Genomic DNA, 6,327 nt, shown 5'->3' with positions numbered 1-6,327 from the left:
GGAAAGTATGCAAAAGTTCTGACTTGACTTAGTCTGCAAAATGAGGAATGTATATGTTTTGTGGGAACAGATGTTTCTTTTGTATGTAAATGTGCATTCTTTTAAAAGACAAGATTTCAGTATGTTATCAAAGAGAGGGCTTTAATTTTTTTAACCAAAGGTGAAGGAATATATGGCAGAGTTGTAAATATATAAATATATATATATATATATAAAATAAATATATATAAACCTAAAAAAGATATATTAAAAATATAAAACTGCATTAAAGGCTCGATTTTGTATCTGCAGGCAGACACGGATCTGAGAATCTTTATTGAGAAAGAGCACTTAAGAGAATATTTTAAGTATTGCATCTGTATAAGTAAGAAAATATTTTGTCTAAAATGCCTCAGTGTATTTGTATTTTTTTGCAAGTGAAGGTTTACAATTTACAAAGTGTGTATTAAAAAAAACAAAAAGAACAAAAAAAAGCTGCAGAAGGAAAAACGTGTAATTTTGTTCTAGTTTTCGGTTTGTATATACCTGTACGACGTGTCCTCACGGTGCCTTTTTTCACAGAAGTTTTCAGTGATGGACGAGTGTGTGCCATCCCTTTTTGAAGTGTAGGCAGACACAGGGACTTGAAGTTGTCACTAACTAAACTCTCTTTGGGAACGTTTGTCTCATCCCATTCTGCGTCATGCTTGTGTTATAACTACTCCGGAGACAGGGTTTGGCTGTGTCTAAACTGCATTACTGCGTTGTAAAATATAGCTGTACAAATATAAGAATAAAATGTTGAAAAGTCAAGTTGGCTTGTTGTGGAGGTCTTTTCTCCTGTTGGATGGGGACTTGAATGGGTCTGGCTTGAGTGGGTCTAGCTCTTCACCTCGTGGGCAATGCTCTCGGAGGGGCGCTTCGTTGAGATGGCTGGGGCTCGTTCCTAGAAGCTTGGTGTGGGCTCATGTTTGGCTCCCAGCACCAGGAGGGACTGCAGACTCCAGACCCTGGCCATGAAGAGCCCAGGTGGGGGATTTTGGATGGACCACCCACTTGGCTCTAGGATGAGCTTATAATGACTTCAGTTCTAGCTCTCTGACACAAATATTTATGAGTGTTTTCCTCCTCTTGGCCTCAATTTACCCATTCTGTGATGTCAGAAGGCTTATCTTGCCTCCTGGCTTCACAATTTCTTTTCATGTGGCTCCATGGGGCAGTATGAAAGCATTTGGCCCCAGTCATACATTTCTCAGCCTTGGGCATTTTGAGTCTTTTTGGTGTCTGCTGGGTGATTGACAGACATCTGTAAACTCAGAAGCTTTATGAATAGCTAGTAGCCAAGCAAACTTCTATCTCTACAGAGGTGTTCTTTGTCCAAAGAGCCCTATAGTGGAACTCAGCCACCTCTTCCTGGGTGAACTTGGGACAATCATTTCCCCTCTGGGTCCCCTTCCCAACATGTCTATGACAGGATTAGATGGACTGAACCATTTACGATTCCATGATTCAGACATAAGTTCATCCTAGCTTGCTTCGGCGCCCAGTTTTATCTTACCTCAAAAAACCCCAAGGATCAAGTTTGATTGACAGGACTGAGAACAGTGAGGACAAGTGTGGTTCTAGTCACTGGAGCGGTGGATAAAGTCCACACCCCTCCTTCCTGTGCCTAGGTGGCAGTTGGGGGGGGGGCATGGAGTGGAGCCTGTCCCTGGGCCCAAGGGCCCATAGGTTGGACAGTGGTGTTCCTTGGCAGTGCCTTTGCAGCAGGCTCTGAGCACATGCTGGGAAGCCTCTGGGAGCTGACCACCCAAAGCCCCAGAAAGAGCCTCAGAAAGTCACATCACCCTCTGCCAGCTGCATGGCCTTTCAGCTCAGGTTTCCTTTGAAAATGACTTTAAAGTACTTGCCAGCTTGAGGCCTCAACTCACTCTGCTCTTTGAAAAGGGAGAAAATGATCCCTCTGCTCCCATAGAAACTTGGCAGAAGAACTTAGAAAACAGACGGGTTCAGGAATGACAATTCACAGGCCTGAAGGAGGCCGGCCCCAGGGTCCCTTTGCTCCCAGAGCACCTCCGAGTTTGTTTGCATATGCTTGCTGTTTAATAGGGAGATGGTGTGTATGTGTGTGTGGTGGGGGGGGGGCTGAGGGCAGACAGTGTGGGTGGTGTTTAAACAAAAGGGAAGATCAAAGAGTGAGTAACTGCAGCCTATTGACGATCAATAATAAGTAAAAAGAAAACGTCTCTAAACAGATAAGCCAGGGTGAAGAGAACATAGAATTTTTATCATAAAAGCATGACATGAATGCAACTTTTTGCAAACACATCTTATAAAACAGGGTACATGTTATATTCTTGTCTACATCATGGGATTTTTGGAGGGAAGGTTTCTGAGGATCATGGCCACTGGGTGTGTATAGGCGGAGGCCCAGGGGGACAGGATGGTTAGAATCACGCAGAGTTGGAAGGGATGGATTGGTAAAAATCACCTAGCTCAAGTCTCTCATCTAAACCATGGAGGGACTGAGGCACGAGTGGTGAAGAAATGTGCCTAGTGCCACCCAGCGAATAGGATGGAGTGTGGAGGACAGGCCCCAGCTCCTTACCCCAACCCTGAAGGAAGGCAAAACCAACTCAAGGGTTCCAGCTTAGAAATGAGGAAATAAGGGCAAACACTTGTCCAAGGTCACACAGCTAAGCAGTGTCCAGCTAGTCTGAGTTCACTCAACTGGTTGTCAGTAGAACTTCAACCAGTTCAGTTCCATTATTAGACCTCAGGCTTCTTGGGAGAAATGGGCTGTTTCCTTTGGAATCTGGGTTTTCCTTCCTCTCTCTGTTGCCCTCACAGTAATAACTAATAATAAAGTGTCTCGTGTTCTACCAGAGGCATGCTTTGGAAAACATTAAGAGAACCAATAGGGGGAAGAGAAGCAGAGAGAAGCAGGCCCCTGGGGATTAGCTGGGTTGCATTAGTGGCAGAGCACCAGAGCAGGGTCCTCAGACCTAGGATGACTTCCCAGTACCAGGTTCTATGAAGCTTGTCATTGTTTGGGGGGTTTCTGGTCTTAGATTTCTAGGAGATTCCATCCCTCTTATAACCACTTTGTACTAATGTCCTGCCTCCATCCCTATACCACCCACTGTTACTTGAACTTGTCTGTGTGAGTGCCAATTTCTTGGAACCAAAAATACATAATTTATGCAGGTAACCAGGCCCTGGGATTTTTGCCATTTGGAGGATTCTTTAATATTCTTTGACTAGGTCCAAGTTTTTCAACAGTGAAAGCTGTGGCATGCTGTGACCCTACCAAGGTAAGACAAAAAATTGTTTACCCAAGTGGTACTGTAACCACTTGGAAAAACAATGTTCCTCCAATCCCCAGAGCAGAGACAGGAAGCTTGTAAAAGGTACACAGGAGGCCAACCCTGTCACGGGCATGGTGCCCAGCGCACACGATACAGCACCCAGGGCCATGCACCTTCATTGAAAGAGGAGAAAGCTTCACTGATCACCAAGGGAGTGACCTTCAAGAAAGGCAGATGCCTAGGCAGGAGGGCCTTAGAGTCAAGGAAGGGGACCCAGTGGGCCTTGGAACCCCTGGAGTACTCTATTGACCCCCATGACTTTGGGGTCCAGTCCCTTATTCAATGAAGCTGACTCCATTACCTCAGATGACCGCACATCTAAGAGATGAGTTTCCTGGGCCTCTCTATTTTGTACCCCAAGCAGGCAAATTGGTTAAATAAGAAACATGTGTGGAGTCAGAATCCCAGAATATCATCACAGGAGGGAATTTAGTAATTACAATCCTCTTATATATGTGAGGGAACCAGGCCCAGAAAGGAAAGGTGGCGTGCCAAAGATCACACTGAGAAGGTTGGTCGGAGAGATGGTCCTTCTCTCATTCTGGTTTGTAACGTGGTCCTAGCCCTCAAAGAGTTTGCAGTTAGATTGGGAAAACAAAACATGGACACACATGAAAAGAAAATCACAAAGAAACACAAAAGGATATAAAATTATGGCTACTAAACGAAGTTCCTAAAAATTCAGGGATCTCGAGTAAATTGTTCTTTCAGGACAGTACGAGGTAGGCAGTCTTACTGAGCCTCCTCAGGGTTCTGAAGTATCTCCCACCCTTTCTGTGGAGCTGGAGTGCCTCCTTCCATCTGCACAGAGATGTCCTCCTTGACCCTGCCAATCAGAGCCATCTCCGGAGGTGTATTAGTTTGCTAGGGCTGCTGCAACAAAGCTCCACACACCAAGTGGCTTAAACAACAAAAATGTATTATCTCACGGTCCTGAGGGCTGGAATTCTGAGATCAAAGTATCGTCAGGGTCGGATTCTTCTGAGGACTGCAAGGAAGAACCTGTTCGGGGCTTCCCCCCTGGCTGCTGGTGGTTTTCTGGCAATCTTTGGCACTCCTGGGCTTGTAGAAACACCATCTCAATCTCTTCATCTTCAAACGGCGTCCTCTCTGTGTGCCGTCTGCATCCACATTTCCCCCCTTTGCAGAAGAATGTTGGTCACGTTAGATTAAGGCCCACCCAATGACTTCAACTTAACTAATTATATCTGCAGTGACCCTGTTTCCTAATAAGGTCACATGCTGAGGTCCTAGGGGTCAGGACTTCAGCAGATGAATTTGGGGGGACACAATGTAATCCATAACCAGGGCTGTTTCTGGGAAGGAAGATGATGAAATGCTCCCAGAAACGGCCCCCCCTTGGCCCTTCTTTGCACTTTGTCCTAGCTGCCAAAGGCCCAGGGAACTGAGATTTGAAGCGCCTTCTCATTGCCAGGGCATAGGCTTTACATTCACAGTTTCACTGAGGTGGGTTTGCTTTGCTTCTTACAGATGAGGAGGATGAAGTGCAATGAGGCTGTGGCACCCAGCCGAGGCTGGGCAGAGCTTCTCTTCTTCCCCACCAACCGGTCTTTTATGTCACTGATGGGTCTCACCACCAAAGAGCAGTAGAGGACAAAGTAGTTGTGCTCAATGAGCAGCCACACTTTGGTTATGCAGATGGGAGAAAAGTCTAGATCCAGGTAGGCCTCTATGAAGTAGAAACAACCAAGGACTTTGTATACCAGACCATCACAGGCTTGATGAAAGCCCCTTAGCAAGACCTGGAGACTATCACAGTTAATTGTATTTTGAAAACTCATGGAGTGTTTGAACTTACCCCAGTGGTGATCTAATACAGCAGTTTCGTGCCATAGAGAGCTTTCCGACATCTTGCTGCCTGCTCCACAGGCATTTCTCATGTGCAGCTAGGGGTGAGAATCTCTAGTCCCATCCGACTCCTTCATCATACAGAAAAGGAAGCCAAGTGACAACAAGCAAAGACATTCTATAAAAACTGGGACACAGCTCTCCAAATGCCTATGCCAGTTTATTTCCACTAAAACCACTACCTTACACTGCCATGATTTTCTATTTCTAGAAAACTTCATGCAGATCTTAAATGATTGCCTTCATATATCTTCATATATTTGATCACTTATTTGGTGTGACCCTAGAGAGAAAAAGCTTGGACCAATGAATAGGGATTATAAACAGGCAGAACACAGCTCAGGACAGTAAAGGATTTGCAAGATGCCTAAAGATGGAATGGGCTTTGGGTGAGCAGCTGAGCTCATCATTGAAGGTGACTCAGCAGAAGATGCAAGATGAGCAGCAGTGATGCTCACCTGGGAGGAGGGTTGGACTAGATGACTCTAAGGTCCCTTTCAAGCCTGAGATTCTGTATGCTATTTAGACACTGATTTTGATCATGGGAAGAGATTAGGAGTATGGGTCCTTGTATGAATCTCAGGAGAGAAGGGCATGATCATGGGAGTCTGGGGACCATTCTGGTAGGGATGAATAGCTCCTGTAACCTGAACTGAGTTGCATTTCAGAGGCCAAGTGTTTCTGTTTTTTACCAGCATGCTCTGGCTTAAGGTTTCATACATATCGTTTCCTGATAGTGAGACTATACCTCATCTCCCATCATTTCTACCTGGTGAACCGTACCCTTCAGTCACATGGAGAAACTCTCCATTCCCCAAACCCACAAGGCTTAAGAATCTGCATACACCATGCCCTCTGCTAGCATGTCCCCTTTTCTCCATTTACTCTCCCCACCCCAACCCCTTTCTTCCTAAAGGCCGTGAATTTCCTCAGCCTGGACAGTCATGATCATCTTTACAGTTCTGTTGAATGATAGAGTGAGAGAATGAGTGTGTGGTTAAGGTTCCAGTTGGTTTCACAGATCTTTTTGTACATGGATTTTCTGAGGCCATTCTACTCATGCAGTATAGCAAATAGCCACCAGGTGGCACAGTAGACCAAGCTGTGAAGG

The sequence above is a fragment of the Cynocephalus volans genome, chromosome 1 (assembly GCF_027409185.1).
Source record: "Cynocephalus volans isolate mCynVol1 chromosome 1, mCynVol1.pri, whole genome shotgun sequence".
Classification (NCBI taxonomy): Eukaryota; Metazoa; Chordata; class Mammalia; order Dermoptera; family Cynocephalidae; genus Cynocephalus; species Cynocephalus volans.
Note: the sequence above shows the minus strand (reverse complement) of the source record.